General features: G+C 41.8%; 1 protein-coding gene across 3 annotated transcripts in view; it reads right to left on the reverse strand.

The window, feature by feature from the left end:
- The window catches only part of RNF141 (ring finger protein 141), a 48,481-nt gene extending 46,601 nt beyond the window's left edge, over positions 1 to 1,880 (reverse strand). The window contains exon 1 of one of the 3 annotated variants that reach the window (XM_082844203.1): positions 1,806 to 1,880. The gene's annotated coding sequence lies outside the window, so the exon portion shown is untranslated. Of the gene's footprint in view, positions 1 to 1,422 lie in introns of all 3 variants that reach the window. The other 2 variants (XM_082844202.1, XM_082844204.1) reach the window with 2 other exon arrangements.
- Between the last annotated feature and the right edge of the window lie 17,576 nt (positions 1,881 to 19,456).

Here is a 19,456-nt window from a genome sequence, read left to right on the forward strand (position 1 = left end):
AGTACAAGATGACTAGCTCACAAATACTGCAGTATTTAGAAAACCTCTCTGAGACCTCCATGAAATCTTGTATCAACTTCTTTAGTTACAGAAGAGATATTTATAGTTGAAATAATCATCAACTATTTTCACTGTTAACTCCGTTTTAGCATCAGTGAAAAAAAATTAAGTACTAAAAACTAGGTCCCTATTTTATTACTCATTGTTTACTCAAACTCTAGATCTGCAAACAGATTATCAGCTGTCCTGAAAGACAAGAAAGTAACAGCAGTTATTACAGACCATAGTGAAACTATCAGACTAGTCAGAGCCACTGTAGAGTCTAGAATGTCTGTTCTGGGGTCAAAGACCTTAATCAGACAAAAATTTTATGCAAAGAAAAACTACAAAAGGATAGTACTTGGAGGCTGAAAACATGGGTTTCTGATATCACCAGGGTGTTTACTAAATACATTTCATATGTGGAAAATGCACTAACTAGACTTGTAAGCATTTTCTCTGGACATTCTCTGCCTTTGGGGAAGAGAAAGGGAAAGGAAGTGTGTCAAGTGCTTAAATGTGAACTTAGAAGGATCAGACAACACACATCAAATATAAAACTCACTTCTATCAAATGACAAAGAACACATTTTGGAAACACACAAGCATATCCTGGAGGGAAATATTTAGAAACTGCAGCCAGGCAGCATCAGAGGAAAGGAGAAATATTCATACTATTTTTGAGTTCTTAATTCAGAAAGCATCACTTCTTAGAGGGCTTTCCAATACAGAGGCGACTAATTTAGGATCGTTGGTCCGGGGCACCTCATGTGCCAGATGAAATTCAGAACGGATGGAGCTCATTTTATAGCAGGAAGAATGGGCGCGCGGGGAGGGGGGGAGGTGGAAAAGAATCACTTCATGCATAAGATCTAAGAGTTATAAGCCATAGGAAGTGTCACGGCCGCTTTAGAAATACGCCAGAAATGAGAACTGCATCACCTGGCACGGTGAAATAGGACAGGGTCAGAACACGGACGTACACTGCAATTTTCAAGGGGCTGGGGATAAATTTGAACAATAATAGTAAACTCACATTCTGTAACACGAAAAAAATAACAAAGAAATCATTTCAAAAGCGACACAGAAAGTTTCCTTTCCAAGAATGAATACAATTAGCAGCCAGAAAACTTCTGGTCTCTGCCGGGTCTCACGGTGGCTGGTTCGACAAGGCCAGGCCTTTGGCAAGGGGAGCTGCCTAAGCTAATTTAGAACGGGAGGACGGGTTCAGTAGACGGACTTGGCCATTTCTGAGCCATCACCCAGGCAAGGGTTTCTAACTGGGGTGTGCAGGGTGGGGCGCGCGCACAGGTTTCTAGCCTCACTCGCGCGTTAACTCAACACACCCACCACCCTTCCGCCACCACCCCGCCTCAAGCGCACCTGCACTCGGAACCAACAGCTACGTCTGCTGGCCGACTGACTGCGCCGGCGGCAACATTCAAAAGCGGATCCGCGCTCAAGGAGGAAAAGCTGTCTCCTGATCCCCCTGAACCACTCCCCCCGCCCGCCCAAAATGGAACAAGCCACTTCCACGCTCTGTCACTGGAAACCACTGGCTTAGAGACAGTACGACCACGGAAGGGCCTCCCAAGCCAGCTCCACCCCCTAAGCCGAGGCCTAGAGACGGCGGCGGCGGGTCGGGGCTTGTCTCCCCACGGAAGCCCGGCGCGACAGTCGAGGCCTGGCCCGCGTCTCTCCTCCCTGTCCGAGGGCTGTGGGGCAGCGCAGGGGAAGCGGCGACAGACCAGCGCTACGGAGCTCACCCCAGGTTCAAGGCATCGCGCTTCCGGCAGCAGCGGCGAACCCTCAGCCAGCCTCTCAGACCCGCAGGCGGCGGCGGCGGCTCCGGCCGTTACCCGGTCGCACCGCAGTGACGTACAAGGCGTGCACCACCACCCCCGCCCCAGCGCGTTGCTTAGAAACAGTGCCCAACCTTCCTCCCCAGAACTTCCGCTAGCTAGCTCAGCTTCTCCTGAGGACCTGCGAGGTCCCGGACCCGGAGGCCGTCCGATAGGGAAGTGTGGCGGCGGAGGCCTAGGAGGAGGCCGTGCCCTAGGGGCGACGGAAGAGGCCTCGCCTGGCAGGCTCCTCGAGGCTAAGGTTCCGTGGGGCCTCAGTGGGTGCGGCCTGGCGGGTGCTGGCTCTCCTGGCCCCATCCCCTGAGCGAGAGCCCGGCGGGTGGCAAAGGCACTGCGAGCCCCGGTTTGGTCAAGGGTTGGATTCCAAGCCACTATTTATTAGGCCTCCAACCTCCACTGGTTATAGCTACACAAAGAGCATCACGTTTCTTTATCATGAAAGGGGCCCATTATGCTCACCTAGCTAGATTAGGAAGCATAAAAGAATATATAGGAAGTAACCAGCACAGAGTCCAAAATGGTAAGCCCTAGTAAATGGCAACTATTACTATTATGAACACATGTTGGCGAGATCATGGCTTTTCAGAACGTCCGTAGTGGATAATTGCTGTATATTAAGCATCTGTTGTGTGCCAAATACTATACTAGGCACTTTATAGGCATTGCTCTTGTTTAAATAGTTCGCTTAAAGTTGCACAGCCAGTAAACAGCAGAGCAAGGGTTTAGACCCAGGTATGCCTCTCACTATCGCCTTTATGCTTAGCAGCTAAATTAAACTACTTCTTATGCTTGTACATGTTGCCACACTCATCCTTCCCCAGTCACTTGTAGATTTACCTTGCAAGAACTAATCTTGCCCTCTAATAATAGATAATACTTGTTGACAATTTACTATGTGCCAAGGCCTGTTCTGAGTACTTTAAAGGTATTAATTCATTTAATCCGCACAGCAGTCCTATGAGGAAGGTATTATTAATACTCTCATTTTACAGTTGAAGAAACAAGCTTAAGAAAGTTTTCCAAGGTCAACCAATCAGTAAGGAGCAGAGGCAGATTCAAACCCAAGCTGACTGAACCCTGAGCCTGTGCTTTTTAAAAAATATATATTTTAAATTTATTTATTTAATTTATTTATTTTTGGCTGCATTGGGTCTTCGTTGCTGCGCATGGGCTTTCTCTAGTTGCAGTCAGCGGGGGCTGCTCTTCGTTGCGGTCTGTGGGCTTCTCACTGCCGTGGCTTCTCTTGTTGTGGCTTGCGGGCTCTAGAGCGCAGGCTCAGTAGTTGTGGCGCACAGGTTTAGTTGCTGCGCGTCATGTGGGATCTTCCCAGACCAGGGCTCAAACCCGTGTCCGCTGAATTGGCAGGGGGATTCTTAACCACTGCGCCACCAGGGAACCCCTGAGCCTGTGTTTTTTAACTCTTGTTCTAAACTGCCTCAGTGAGGTGGTGAGACTTCATTAGGGCCAGATCCATGTGTCTGTGTATCCCTTTAAAATTTTTTTTTATTGAAGTATAGTTGATTTACAGTGTTGTGTTATGTATACTCCTTTTATATACCTTATGGAGAGTGTACTGAGGATTGTCTCCCTGACAACCAGCACAAAGCCTGGCATGCAGTAATTGTTCAACATTTGAACATTTGATGAATATTTGAATGTGGTAAAAACTAACAGCCTAATGATGAACCATACATAATGATTTTTAAAAATCTAATTAAATTCAACAAGGTCCTATAGTTGAAACTAATCTGCGCCAGGAGTCAGGACTATTTCTCTGAAAAAAATTGCTTTCAGTTAAATGTAGTGTTGGAGGTTCTAGTCAGTGTGATAAAACCAGACAAAGAAATTTTTTAAAAGGCATTACATTGGAAAGGAAGAACACTGTATTTGCAGACAAAAATACTTTAGAATACTACAAAAAAAAATCTACTAGAACTAGAAGTGAGTTTTGAAGGATACCAAGTCAGTATATAAAAATCAGTTTAGGGGCTTCCCTGGTGGCACAGTGGTTGAGAGTCCGCCTGCCGATGCAGGGGACACGAGTTCATGTCCTGGTCCGGGAAGATCCCACATGCCGCGGAGCAGCTGGGCCCGTGAGCCATGGCCGCTGAGCCTGTGCGTCCAGAGCCTGTGCTCCGCAACGGGAGAGGCCACAACAGTGAGAGGCCCGCGTATCGCAAAAAAAAAAAAAAAAAATCAGTTTATTTCTCTATAGTAACAATGAAAAATTAGACTTTGAAATGTTTTAAATACCATTTAGCAGCAAAAAAACCTCAAAACAAACACACACATACACAAACTTAGGGATACATTTGACCAAAATGTGAAAGACATATAAATTGAAAACTCTGAAATATTGTGAGAGAAATTAATGATCTAAATACAGAGATATATCATGTTCATGGATCAGAAGATTCAATCGTTTTAAAATGTCATTTTTCTCTGAATTGATCTATAGACTTAGGGCAAGTCCAATAAAAATCATAGCAGGTTCATTTTGTGGGAATTACCAAGCTGATTCTAAAATTTCTATGAAAATGCTACCTAGAGTAGCCCAAACTTTGATCAAGAAAAACAAAGTTGAGGGACTTAGTCTACCGGACTTCAAGACTTTATAAGAGACACAGTAATCAATACAGTGTGGTACTGGTGTAAAGACAGGCAAATAGAGCAATGTAACAGAATAGAGTGCAGAGACAGACCTACACAAATATGGTCAATTGATTTTCAAGAAATATGCCAAAGCATGTCAATGGGGGAAGGATAATCTTTTCAACAAATGATGCTGGAACAACTGGATAGCATATGCTAAAAATAAAAATAAAGAAAAGAATCTTGATCCTGTCCTCATATCATATGCAAAAATTAACTAAAAATGGATCACAAATCTAAATTTAAGTGCTAAAATTATAAACCTTATAGAAGAGAACATAGGAGAAAATTCTTAGTGACCTTGGATTTGGCAAAGATTAAGAAAAGGCACAAAAAGCACAATCCATAAAAGGAAAAAAATTACATGTAATAAGTTTCACTTCCTCAAAATTAAAACTTCTGCTTTTCAAAACACACTTAAGAAAACAAAAAGGTGAGCCCCAGACTGGGAGAAAGTATTTGCAAAACATATATTTGACAAAGGACTTCTAACTAGAATATATAAAGAAATGTTACAATTCAATAAGAAGACAACCAATTTTTTTAAGTGGACAAAAAATTTAAATAAGCACTTCACCGAAGAAAATATATGGATGACAAAATAAGCACACAAAAAGATGCTCAGCATCATTATCATTAGGGAAATGCAAATTAGAAGTATAATGAGATATCACTGCACACCCTAGTTATTAGAATGGCTAAAATTAAAAAGACTGATCATATAAAGTGTTGGCAAGGATGCGGAACAACTGGAATTCTCATATACTGCTTGTTGGGAATGTAAAATGATACAACTTTTTTGGGAAAAAGTTTGGCCATTTTTAAAAGAGCTACATATACCTACCATATGATCCAGCCATTCCACTCCTAGGTATTTACCCACAAAGACTTATACATGAATTCATAGCAGCATTATTTGTAATAGGCCCAAACTGGAAACAACCCAAATGTCCTTCAACAGGTGAATGGAAAACAAACTATGGTTTATCTACATAATGGCATACTCCTCAGGAATAACAAGCAATGAGCAACTGATATACTCAACAACATGGATGAATCTCAAAGTAATTATTCTGAGTGAAAGAAACCAGACTAAAAAACAATTCATGCTATGTGATTCCATTGATATAAAATTCTAAAGAATCCAAACTATAGTGACACAAAGGTCAGTGGTTTCTTGGGCTGGGGATGAAAAGGTGCCAGGGTAGAGATGAGCGGGAGGGTGGTATTACTTAGGAGCAGGAGGAAACTTTTTGGGGTGATAGATATGTTCATTTTCTTCATTATAGTGATGGTTTCATAGGTGTATACATGTGTCAAAACTTCTCAAATTGTACTCTTCTATCATGTGCAGTTTATTATATGCCAATTATACCTTAATGATATTGGGGAAAAAAGACATATATATATATATTTTTTTGGTATGCAGGCCTCTCACTGTTGTGGCCTCTCCCATTGCGGAGCACAGGCTCTGGACACGCAGGCTCTGGATGTGCAGGCTCAGCGGCCATGGCCCACGGGCCCAGCCGCTCCACGGCACGTGGGATCTTCCCGGACCGGGGCATGAACCCGCGTCCCCTGCATCGGCAGGCGGACTCTCAACCACTGCACCACCAGGGACGCCCTGACATATCTATTAAAATTTTAAGAGGCTTTATATTTCAGACTGATCTGAGCCTGGGAAATCAGGAAAATCACTCTGCAAATTGCCTTCAATTTTATAAACTGGAGGGACTTCCCTTGGTGGTGCAGTGGTTAAGAATCCACCTCCCGATGCAGGGGACATGGGTTTGATCCCTGGTCAGGGAACTAGATCCCACACTCATGCCACAACTAAGTAGCCCGCAAGCTGCAACTAAGGAGCCCATCAGCCTCAACTAAGGAGCACATGTGCCACAACGAAGGAGCCCACAAGCCACAACAAAGGAGCCCGTGAGCCGCAACTAAGGAGCCTGCCTGCTGCAACTAAGACCTGGTGCAACTGAAAAGAAAAAAGGTTTTTAATTTAATTTTATTAAAAAAATTTTTTGTTTCTTTTTGGCTGCGTTGGGTCTTCATTGCTGCGCGTGGGCTTTCTCTAGTTGCGGCAAGTGGGGGCTACTCTTCATTGTGGTGCACAGGCTTCTCATTGCAGTGGCTTTTCTTGTTGTGGAGCACGGGCTCTAGGAGCATGGCCTTCAGTAGTTGCAGCATATGGGCTCAGTAGTTGCGGCACGTGGACCCTAGAGTGCATGGGCTTCAGTAGTTGTGGTGCGTGGGCTCAGTAGTGGAGGCACATGGGCTCTAGGATGCACGGGCTTCAGTAGTTGTGGTGCATGGGCTCAGTAGTTGGGCGCAAGGGGTTAGTTGCTCTGCGGCATGTGGGATCTTCCCAGACCAGGGATCAAACCCGGATCAGGGATCATCCCTGCACTGACAGGTGGATTCTTAACCACTGCGCCACCAGGGAAGTCCAAAACAAAAAATTTTTTTTTGTAAAACAGGGCCAGTACTCTTCTATACCTCATGGAGAGTATAGTGAGGATTAGACTATAGGCAAGACTACAAGACTAAACTATTTAAAAATTAGTACTAAATTAGTGTTATTATTGACATCTCTAGATAGTTCTTTCTCATCACTACAGTTTTTTCTTAACTTTGCACAAGCATAATGAATTAGCTAGAATGTAAAACAATAGGACAGTAATAAGGATTATCTTAAAAACCATAATAGAAGAGGTTAGGATTCTCTCTGGAATAGGACTTAATGAAGTTGTTTTGTAGCAAGATAAGGAAGCCTTTATTTTCTTTCATATATAGAAAAAGTGTAGGAAAAATGTTTGTAGGAAACCATAAATATTAACAGTTATGGGGAGAGGGAGAAATTAGGAGTTTGGGATTAACAGATACACACTACTAAATATAAAATAGATAAACAACAAGGTCCAACTGTATTCAATATCTTGTAATAACCTATAGTGGAAAAGAATCTGTATATATATATCACTGAATCACTATGCTGTACACCTGAAACTAACACAACCTTGTAAATCAACTATAATTTTTTTTTTTTTTTTTGCGGTACGCGGGTCTCTCACTGTTGTGGCCTCTCCCGTTGCGGAGCACAGGCTCCGGACGCACAGGCTCAGCGGCCATGGCTGACGGGCCTAGCCGCTCCGCGGCATGTGGGATCTTCCTGGACCAGTGCACGATCCCGTGTCCCCTGCATCGGCAGGCAGACTCTCAACCCAGCGCCATCAGGGAAGCCCCAACTATAATTTTAAGAAAAACTTTAAAGAAGAGTTATGGGAGAAGAAACCTCTAAGGTAATCCTTTTATAAGAAGGATCCTTTTATAATGAATCTTGCAATTTGTAATGTGTATTCAGACTGTCATAGTTTATATAGGTATTTTCCAGTTAAAGCACAGAGGCTTCAATAAAATTGTAGTAAACACAGTCTTGTAGTGAAAAGCAGGAAAATTTGAGAGACTTTTGAAATACTTTTCTAGGAAAGTATGTCCAATGTCTCCTGCTTTTTGTAAGGTCACTAAACATCTGTGACAGGACTGTGGGAATATATGAGGAAGGCTTTCAGTGGCTATGGATTGTAAACATTTTTAACTTCCTGTATGTAATTCATAAAATCATATAGTCAAAAGAACTGTCTAATAAATCATCTGGACTAACATTTTTTTTTATAGATGAGGAAACTGAGATCCAAAGGTGGGAAATGATTCAACAAAGGACTACAGAGCAAGTTACCTAAGCTGGGTTAGAATCCAGATTTTCTGGCCACTAGTCTAGTGCTTTTCCCTCACAATGTACTGCTTTCATTCTAATTACTGCTTTTAATTAGAGCAGTGTAGAATACGGAGGAAACGAGTCACCTACAGTTGAGATGAAAGCATCATCTTCCAGGATGCTGCACTTTGAGGTTTTTACATCTGATCGATCCCTCCTCTCAGGCTGCTGCTTCTCAAGTTCTGGCCTCAGCCCTCTGCTTTTATTTGTTAAACATTTGGAGAGCTCATGCACTCCTAGCTTCAACTATCACCTGTATACAGATGATTCTCAAGTCAACATTGCCAATTGTTAACTTTCATTGGTGTACCAATCCTGTACTTCCCTAATTACATAGGGTATCTCCCATAGGAATGAATACCACAGTAATGGCACCTGAACTCAACAATTTCTATATCAAAGTGGCCTCAATATTCCTTCTGGTCTCCCAGGCTCAATCATATGAAGAGATTTTTTTCTGTCTCCTAAAGCATTCTGTCATGGTATCCTGTACATTCTTTAAAATTTCTTCTCATTTTTTTAATCCTTTTTTTTTTTGAGTTCTTAGTGTTCTCTATATATTATCTCCTGTAAGCCTCACAATGGTCCTAAAAGACAGATTTTAAAGCTACTAAGATCATCTCAATTTTACAGAAGAGAAAAGAGTCCTAGAGAGGTGAAATAACTTGCCCAAGTTCATATAGTGCATACACGGCAGAGCAGGGATTCAAACCCACTGTCTGATTTCAGAACCTCCTGTTTTAGCTACTGTATTTTACTATTGGGTTTAACCCATTCTTGTTTATTCCTATCATCTCAGTCTAAGTTCCATGTTAGATCCACATCCACAGATAGTTTAGTATACCTTAGCTGATCAACCTATCCTGAAACATATTTATTCAGTCTATCTTGTATCTTGCTGCCAGACCAAGCAACTTAAAATATTATCTTTTAAGTCTACACGATTAAGGTGTTGGTACTCAATATTAAGCCAGAGCTGGTCAACAAAATGGGCCTTAGTGTTTGGGAACTGTTTTAAATGGATGAATTTACCACCCCATTGCCCCAAAGATCTATCTGGACCTTGGGGAGAGTCAGCTCTGTATACTATCTACCCCCAGCGTTATCCGGTCAATCCAAGCCACCTCCGAGCACACTCCCCAACAATCCTTCATCACGATGTTCTGTGATCACTGATCTTAACACAACTCTTCATGGCTCACCTACCTTTGTCATAACTCATCCCTCACCTTAAGCAAGCTTCTTCTCTGCCTCAGCCATCTCAGTTTGACCCTAGGAATTCCCGTTTTCCTGCCAACAACTCCTCTGCCATTTTCTGCTTTTTCTTTGAACACTTTCTAACGTACTGAAACCAGAGGAATCCACTTCCCTGACAACCTTTTTTGGCTCAGAGACAAGTTAACATTCTCTTCCCTAGCTGTCAGATCCTTTCACAACAATGTTTTACTTCCAGCAATTAGTCGTCTCTGTTCCTTTAAGCTCTTCCCTCTGGAAGTCTGTTTTTTCCTAAACCAGCTGGGCCTAATAATACTACAGATGAAAGAAGTCATGTTTCTCCTCGTGCAAATGTGAGCCTCTAACCTTACCATTATCACGTATAGTCCAAGGAAGGATCGATCCAATGCATACAGACCGGGCTGGGGGAAATGAAGGGAGAAAGTTCAAGAACAACAGAGAGATTACTTGCTCCAATCCTGGAAGCTCTTCACCTTGGTTTTTTTGGGTCCTTGTTGTCAGAGAGACAGACTAACGGGAAATGACAAAGTCTATCCCAGGAGAGCAAAACCCAGGTCAGTTTATCACTCTGCTACATGGAAAACAAGGATTAGAAGCAGCTGGTCCATAATTACATTTCCCAGATTATGTAGAAAAAGTCTTTTTACAGATAGTAAACTTGTACTAATTTGTTTTGGATTAGGATCCAAACAATCCTTCCTCACTATGTCCTGTGATCACTGATCTCAGCGTAGCCCTTTATGGCCTCTCATTGCATTTGATCATTAAATTTTAAGGTTTTTAAAATTGAGAACAGTCTGTCTCTCCCGCTTTTTTCATACTATCAACTTGTTACAAAAACTGGGTGTGTTAGGGTTCAACTGGAGAAACAGAGCAAGTAGGAAGTATAAACTAAGAAGTTTATTGCAAGGAATTGATTTAGTGGTCGGGGCTATTGGGCTTAGCTGGAAATCCATAGAGCAAGCTGTCAGGAAGGGCAGGCTGGAGCTCTTGGGCGTGAGTGGAAACCACCACACTCAGAATTTCTTCTGGGAAGCCTCAGTTTTGCTCTTAAATTCTTTCAGCTGATTGAATCAGACCTACCCAGATTATCTAGGATAATCTCCCTTACCTGAAGTCAACTGATTACAGACTTGAATTACATTTACAAAATACCCTCACAGCAACACTTAGGTGAGTGTTTGATTGAATAACAAGGGACCAAGGTTGAGCTACCTAAACACATAAGGACTATCACTCTGGGTCAGTGGTTATATAGACTCTCCCTACATTCTGGATTTATCTGTTTTCTTCCATTTACCTTGTTCCCTTTTCTTGCCATATTTCCCATATATGCAGTTTGGCTTTAGAGGCTTGCTTTGTTTCATGTTCAACTGTTTTGGCAGGAATACTTCATCGCTTGTGCTGCATCACATCAGGAGGCCCATGATATCTGCTTTATTAAGACTGATCACTGGGGTTCCCATCAATATTTCACCTAATGCCTTTATCCATTATGGTGGTAGTCTGAATCCATTTTATTAGGGATTACAAAACGAGGGTGATTTTCTAATTATCAGAACTTAGTAACATCACTTCTGTAAAAAAAACTTTTCCTTATGAACCAAGGCTATTTGGTTACACTGAAATACTTCCATACGGGAAAGACAGGAGAAATACCAAATTCTTTCCTCTTAAGGAGTTGGTACCTAGTTACTTGCAATTGTGTCCAATGTGTGGAATTTTAACGTTTTTAGTATAATTATGAATTCATGGGTTTTATACATTTGATCAATTGCATTTATTATTACTTTTGATGTTTATATGGTCCCATATTTAGCCAATGGTAGTCACAGTATATGGTCTTTTTGACAAGACTTTTATAGCTTGCTTACATTCTGGTCCCTGGCTTATCGTCTATATTTTATATATTTCCTGCTCCAGATCTGGAACTACCATTCCTCCAAGGAATTCTGGATCCTTTTACTGGGGAATGGTATGTAGAGGTCCAATCTGGTTGCTAGATAGATCCATAGCTATTGGATTGTCATTACTTCTAGTCCTTTTCAGTAGACAGAACTAGGGAAATTGAAAAGAAAATAACAATCTAGAGTTCATACTGATATTCCTAATTTAAATTTGATATTACAAGATTTTAAATCTTGATCAAGAAAATAACAATCTAGAGTTCATACTGATATTTTAAATTTAATATTACAAGATTTTAAATCTTGATCAGTCTCTTCATATACTAGTACTGCATTGTTTTAATTATAGGGGCTTTATAATATGTTTTAATATCTGGTTGGGATAACCTCCTCCTCTGTTGCTCTTTTTTTCCTCTATGGAGAGAACTCATCTGAAGGGAAAAGGAAGCCAGGCCATTATGAATGATTGCCTAATAAAGCCTTTGTCATGGGATGGAGAGTAGACTGGAATGAGGTGATTTTAAGTAGATTTTATCCATGAACCAATTCCCATGGAATCAAGTCCATGTCATAGATTTATAGAGGGATGTTAATAAAAGCTGCAACAGCTGTCTGCACTAAAAAGTCAGTATATTAGGTTATGGTAAGTACTGGTTTGGTCCATTTCAAATGGATTTAATCACAAATGGAGAGAGAAGCACTAATCATCCACTTGTTTCACACTAGGGTTACTAGATAAAATACAGGATGCCCAGTTAAATTTGAATTTCAGGTATACAACGGATTTTTTTGTGTGTGTAACTATGTCCCAAATGTTACTTCACACAGATAACTGGGACTAAAATATTATTTATTGTTGACCAGAAATTCAAATTTAACTGGGCATCCTGGTGTTTGTTTTGCTAAATCCAGCAAGCCTACCCAGCACATTCCTTAGCTTTGGTACATCAGGGATTCCAGTGCATCAGCACTGGTGCCAGGAAACTGCAATAATAGCTGGTAGAGATGGCAGTGCCTGCAGAATTTTGTGGTGACTAGAGGAAAAAGCAGCAGTCTCTAGTAGACAAGGTGTCATCAAGAGAAGTAGCATTGCTGGTAGATGCCACGGAGGATATTACCAGGGAAGCAGCAGCAGAGTCAGGCAAAGTCAGAGATGTCTTGTTGGTGTGGCAGTTCCCTGAGGAAATAGAAGCAGTACTCAGTAGAGACTGTGGTGCCTGGTAGATTTATTGATAACTAGAGGAAACAGTCATGGTGCTTGGTGGGAAAAGGAAGAAACAAGCAGAAGTGGCCAGAGTGCCTAATGGAAGATATGATAGCACTTACTGGAGTGGAATTAGACCAAGAGCAGTGGGAAAAGACTTAGTGCCAGGTAGAAGGTGACCATACTTGCTCGTGAACACATCTGAGTTGCCTGCTTCTGGATAAACATGGAGGGTTACTTTTTTTTTTTTTTTCTCAAGGAGTAGGATTCTGCTTCAACAGAGCCACATAAATGCAGATTGCATTGGTGCTTCCCAAGCCCTCACTCTAGAAAAGGAGAATAAAGGAAGTATAGATAGTGTAACAAGGATAATGATCTCTGCCTCTACCCACACTTTATTTATATCAGCCAATAAACCCCAATGCAGGGCTCTCTGTGGAAGGGCATAGGGCTTAAGGCTGGAGGCCTAAATACTATCCAAAAAAGGATGCAACAGGAGCCACGAGTCCACTTATCTAACCACATATATAGTGGAAGTGATGGATGAGGATGGCTACAGTGCCTTTAGGGACCAGGCCATGCCAGGGTCTGAGGCAGAAAGCTGACAGTTGAGTGTCATGAATAAGTCCTGAGCTTAAATGCAGAATAACTCCACGCACCAGTAAAATAAGGCCTACTAGAGGTCCTGGCCTTTATCAATCAGGTTAGCAATGACTCTTCCCATGAGGGGGTATTAAAAAGGGGACATACAGAGGTGGGAGCAAGGATGGGAATATTCTCTTGCTTCCGGTAAAGTTTGAAGTGTTCCCCAGCTCTGGCTGGCACCACATGACATTTCTCCCCATGCAGATGCCGGCTACCCAGCTTTCTCACTGAAGTATCATTGTGTCACTTTCACTGAGCATCTTAGTGCTTTGATCTACCTGCACTTGGATTTCAGACATAGGTCAAGATCTCCCACAGACAAAGCCATATTTCTGTCCACATTGGCATCAGGTTTGCCTCTTGCCTCTGCCTAGGCACTAGTCAATACCCATGGTGAGTTCACATCATCTCTGATGTCTAACAGTGGCATATGCCTCATCCCACCCCCCTTTCCAGATTTATAACCCAAGCATAGTTTCCGTGCTGGATCTTCAGATTTAGACATCTCCTCCCCATACCTCTACTACATAGAAGTTCCACTTGATAGTACATCTTTAATAGAATCTTTTAAGAAATCTACTAGTGGAGAAAACATGATGTGATTTTAAGATATTTTGCTATGATACTATAGCTTTATGCAGTTTTGTTACATCCAAGTATTTGTTATTACTATTATTTACAATTTTAGCTTTTGATGAAATGATAATCTTCATAGGTAAAAGAATATGCACAACATAGTATTCTATTAGGTCTTTTGATATAGAGATTTTACTTTTAACTGATTTTGTCTTTTTTTTTTTTTTGATCACAGAAGAATGTCTTCAACTTACCTGGAGACAAAAACCCAAACAAAATAACAACAATGATTGGAGTAGTTAAAAAAAAAGTCTGGAAATGGCCCCAAATGGTCCTAATTTCTAGAAAATCTTAGAATTTAGTATGCAGAATTTCAGGCTGCCAAGAAAGCACCCTAGACTTCAAAGACTAAAGTAAAAGTCTAGAGACCGAGGAGCCAAATTTTGCCTATATTTATTGGTTTTGTGGTTGCCGAGGGAGCTCAGCTTTCTTTAACTTGACCACAGTCCAAAACACTGCAGTTTCTTTGTTACAATAAATATTAATATGAGATTACGCATAGAGGTGAGTCAATGGCCAACTCATAGAGTAAAGTTCAAGTACAATAGCCTTTATGTATTCTTCTGGCTTGTTCACAAATGCATTCTAAACCAAGAAAAAAGTCATCAGGAAGAACAATATTTGGGTGGTCAGGAACCATTGGCCCTGTATTGAATGATCTTAACACTCAATACAGAGAGCTGGGTAAAGGTATTGACTTGGAGCTCATGAAATCCGAACAGGTGTATGCATTCATTCATTCAGCATTTACTGAGAGCCAGCTATGTGTGTGCTAATACATACGTATAGTACCCTCAGGTCCAGGCACAGAATGCCTAAAACCCTTGTAATTTCCTAAGTGACAAAAGCACTAGGAACATCTTTTGTTCTAATATTTTGTTTTTGACCGTGGTTCCTGACACAGAGTTCCTAAATCCCTTGGAATTTTCTCCTGGGTGATAGCCGTGCCTTTTGTTCTAATGAGGTGACTCTTGGTAGGCTTCTAGATGGTGGCTGGTCATCAGAAAGACTAAGTCACGATCGGAAGCTTGGAACTTTCAGCCACACCCCCATTCTCCAGAGAGGGACTGGAAATGGACTTAATGAGTGATCATGCCTATGTGATGAAGCCTCTATAAAAATCCCCAAAGGGGCTTCCCTGGTGGCGCAGTGGTTGAGAGTCCGCCTGCCGATGCAGGGGACACGGGTTCGTTCCTGGTCCAGGAAGATCCCACATGCTGCAGAGTGGCTGGGCCCGTGGGCCATGGCCGCTGAGCCTGCGCGTCTGGAGCCTGTGCTCCGCAACGGGAGAGGCCACAGCAATGAGAGGCCCGCATACCGCAAAAAAAAAAAAAAAAAAAAAAAAAAAATCCCCAAAGTGCAGAGTTCAGAGAGCTTCTAGGTTGGTGACACCTGTAGGTGCTGGTAGTGTGGTGCACCCGGGGATGGCATAGAAGCTGTGTGCCCCTTCCCACATACCTTGTCCTGTGCATCCCTTCCATCTGGATGTGCATCTGTATCGTTTATCACATCCCTTTAGATAAACTGGTAAACAGCAAACTGTTTTCCTGAGTTCCGTGAGCCATCCTAGTAAATTGATCACCTGAGCAAGGGGTCATGGGAACCTCTGTTTTATAGCCAGTGGTTTAGAAGCATGGGTAACAACCTGGAATTTGATTGGTGTCTGAAGTAGGAGGGAGGGGCAGGCTCATAGAACTGAACCCTTAACCTGTGGCCTCTGACACTATCTCCAGGTGGACTGCATCAGAATTGTGTTAACTTGTAGGATACCCAGCTGGTGTCCCAGAGAAATGCTTGTTGTGGAGAAAACCCCACACATATCTGATGTCAGAAGTACTGTGAGTGTGGCAATAGTGTGAGAGTAAAGGAAAGACACACAGGAAGAAGACTGAGTTTTTCTAACATAAGTAACAATAATACCGCGTGGCATATGCTAACATAGATATACAAGTTGCAAAGAGAAGGAATGAGGAGAATCATTAACGTCGTGGGGGGCAGCCTTCTAAAATGACTCCCAGTGATCCCCCACCTCCTGGTATTTATTCATGCCCTCGTATAATCCCCTCCTCTTAAGTGTGAGGTGGGCATAGTAGTTTGCTTATATTGAATAGAATATGGCAAAAGTAATAGGATATCACTTCCAAGATTAGGTGTAAAAGATGATTTCCATCTTACTAGCACACTCTCTGACTCTTCAGCCTTGCTGGCTCTGATGAAGCAAGTTGCCATTCTGTGAGCTGCCCCAATAGCGAGTTCCACATGGGAAAGTGCCGAGGGCAGCCTTTGGCCAATAGCAAACAAGGAACTAAATCCTGCCAACAACCATGTGAATGAACTCGAAAGTGATTCCTCCCGTAGAAGAGCCTTGAGAAGAATACAGCCCTGGCTGACGCTTTGACTGCAGCTCTGTGAGAGCCCTGAAGCAGAGGGCCTGGTTGGCCATACCCAGATTCCTGACCCACAACAACTCCAGATAATAAGTGTTATTATAAGCCGTTAAGGTTAGGGGTAATTTGTTATGCAGCAACAGATAACGAATACAATAAGGAAGAAAAGCAAAGGTCATTGAAACAGAAGGAACAGCACTTGCAAAGATGAGAGAGCACAACACCGATTACATTCTGGAATGGCAAATATTCTTGTGTAGTTGCATCATGAAGTATCTTTGCAGGAATGACTGGAGATAAGATTTGAGATAAGGATTCGAAGCCAAATTGTAAAATGTGTTCAAGAATCATTTGTTTTTGTCAGTGTTCCCTCGCAGCAAAAAGAAACCTCTCCAACTATTTTAAACAGAAAAACCTTAACAAGGGGAATTAGGTATTTACAACATTGTTGGAAGGGCTTAGAAACTAAGTCTGAAAGCTACTACGACTGTAGTTGCCTCTCACCACCCATGAAGCTAGGCCAGCTTCTGGAACTTTGCCACAGAAAAGCCCAGTATCTCCACGATCATGCTTGCCTGTGGCAATAGCTGAAGTAGTGTAAAGCTGGTCTCTCCTTCCTTCTGCCGTCTAACTCCTGGATCATTGTATAGTACCAGAAAGTAAGGAAGTGCCCAATAAAAACACAATGATAGGGGTAGGTCAAAGGGACACAGGAGCAAATGGAAAGAGTTCCCAATGGTCAAAGCTGGAGCAATTTGAACAAAAAAAAAAAAGAAAAAGAAAAAATTACATAAAGTTAGATTATACTAAAGTAGAAAATAAATATTCATGAGTCCATACTGATAGAAATAAGTGATTGAATATATTAATGGAGATTAATAAATCAATATCATGTGCAAGAGAATGCCAAATAACTTATGTAGACATTCCACTTTCAAGGAGGCAGAACATAACTCCCCTACTTAAGTATGGGCTATACGTTGTGACTTCTTTCCAAAGAGTACAGTGTGGAAAGAGGGAAAAAAGAGCGCTCCCAGCTGACCTCAGTATTATTAAAATGCTCTGAGCTCAAACCTGACCTTGCATGTAGACTATTATAGGGTAAACAACTAAATTTTATTTACATTTAACTAGGAGATTGAACTGACAAATAATTGCTTTTCTTCCTGTTTGGAGACTTAAATGTTTTCTTTTTTAGTGTGTGAGTGACCCTCCTGTTCCTTAGGAAGAATTTATTTACTTGCATATTATTATTATTGTCTTTAGAAACCTGTTCTTCCCCAGAGCAACTGATTTTGCTTTGGGCACTAGGTAAAGGTCTAGAGAAGGGCAATAAAATGTAAAATTCTTTGGCTTGAAAGTCAATATGATTCAATTCTGTTCAAGCCAATGAACATTTAGAAACCCCCACTATACGCAAGCATGTGCTGGGTCTCAAGCCATCTGCTTTAATCCTGCTTTCTGCCCTTGGAAATCAGCTTGTCTTTACTGGACCCGCATTGGCATGCTAATATCTGACAGTTGGCCTGGACTTTATAAAAAGCATGCAATTTTACAAGGGACTCCTTCCCAACACAGAGTGCCTTTGTCCAAAGGAGTGGATCTGTAATGTTTGAGCCAGAGACACAGGCATAGAGAAGAGTCATTTCTGGGCAGGGAAATCCTTTGCACCACCTGCAAATATAATCACATGGCTGTCTACCTGCCTCGATTGAAAACTGGCTTTGGTAGGCTGCATTGTAGGTCTGACCTGGGATGGCCCCTCATATTCTTCCAATTTCTCTTTGTTCAATGGCGAGTAAAAAGAATCTGACTAGGAAGAAGGAAACTTCTAGAACAGGCTCTACTTCTAGCTGTCTGTGACACTGGGCTCCATTTTTTTTTAGCTAAGAAAAGAGAGTTTAGAGGAGCTTATCTTGGGTCCTTCTGAGCCTTACATTTTCTGATCATATGAGCTGGATCAGGTAAGTCTTTGCTGAGGTTGGTGTCTGCCTCAGGGAGGGAGCAGTTCTCAAAGTTTTTTAGTGGTTCTCTTTTACCCTTGTTATTGCAATGGCTTTGAAGAAAAATTCCCTGAAGTTGGGACAAGAGTCCTGAGTTGTCTTTCTTATTTTGCCTCTGTGGTTTTTGGCAAGTGACTGATTTCAACCTTGCATATTGGGATGGTTTACATCCCTACATTGTCATCTGCAAGGAAAGCCTGGTATTGTAGGGAAAGGAGTGTGGGCTCTGTGGTCATTCTGACCTGGGATTGAATCCTACCTTTATCACTTAACTAGATGTGTGACCTCAGAAAAGTGACTTAACTCCTCTAAAAAGCCAACTTTCTAATTAATAAAAAATGACAGTAATAATCCTTCTCAAGGAAGATGTGGCAGTTAAACAGAACAACATGTGAAAATGACTGTCACTTAGTAGGTGCTCAATAAGTGATAGTTTCCTCCCTCCCTCCCCCCCCTTCCTTCCTTCCTTCCTTTTTTCCATAATGATGGAAGTTTTACATTTTCGTCAGTATTTTTGCAATTGACATTTGGTCTGTCTAGCGATTACATGTGGCTAGGTAGGGTTCTTCTCTTTCCTCCTTTCTCCTCCCGAGTAGGGCATATTCTTGTCTAAATTAACAGAAGATGATAGTATCCTAGTATACGGTAGATGCTCACGGGTGGGAGACCTAGTGTGGAAGTTCGGATTGTTTTCCAGTTAGCAAACACAGAAGACCACTATTTAGGCTCTTTCCCTTTCTTCTTCACTCCCTGAGAACTGGTGGAGGCTGATAAAGCTTAAGGACTGACAAATCAGAGTTTTAAACTCATAGACCTCAGGGCCAGGTAGGTTGTAAATGAGTGGAATGGGCTGGGTGTGGGAAAAAAAGGCAATAGTACTATAAAATCCATAGGAAATGGCATCTTTACTTTGGTGTGAGGTTGCTATAGAGAGTGGTGAGGACTGTGGTGGGGTGGAGAGAGCATCTCCCATTTACAGGGGGCAGCCCCTGCTCAGTATTAGTAACTATGGCTATGAGGGAATATGGGTTCTTTAGTTCCAGATCTTGCCAGTTTTCAAGGGAACGGAAATACAAATATATGAATTCTCTTGACGTTTAATTC

Source organism: Leucopleurus acutus (genome assembly GCF_964270905.1).
Source record: "Leucopleurus acutus genome assembly, chromosome: 8".
Taxonomy (NCBI): Eukaryota; Metazoa; Chordata; class Mammalia; order Artiodactyla; family Delphinidae; genus Leucopleurus; species Leucopleurus acutus.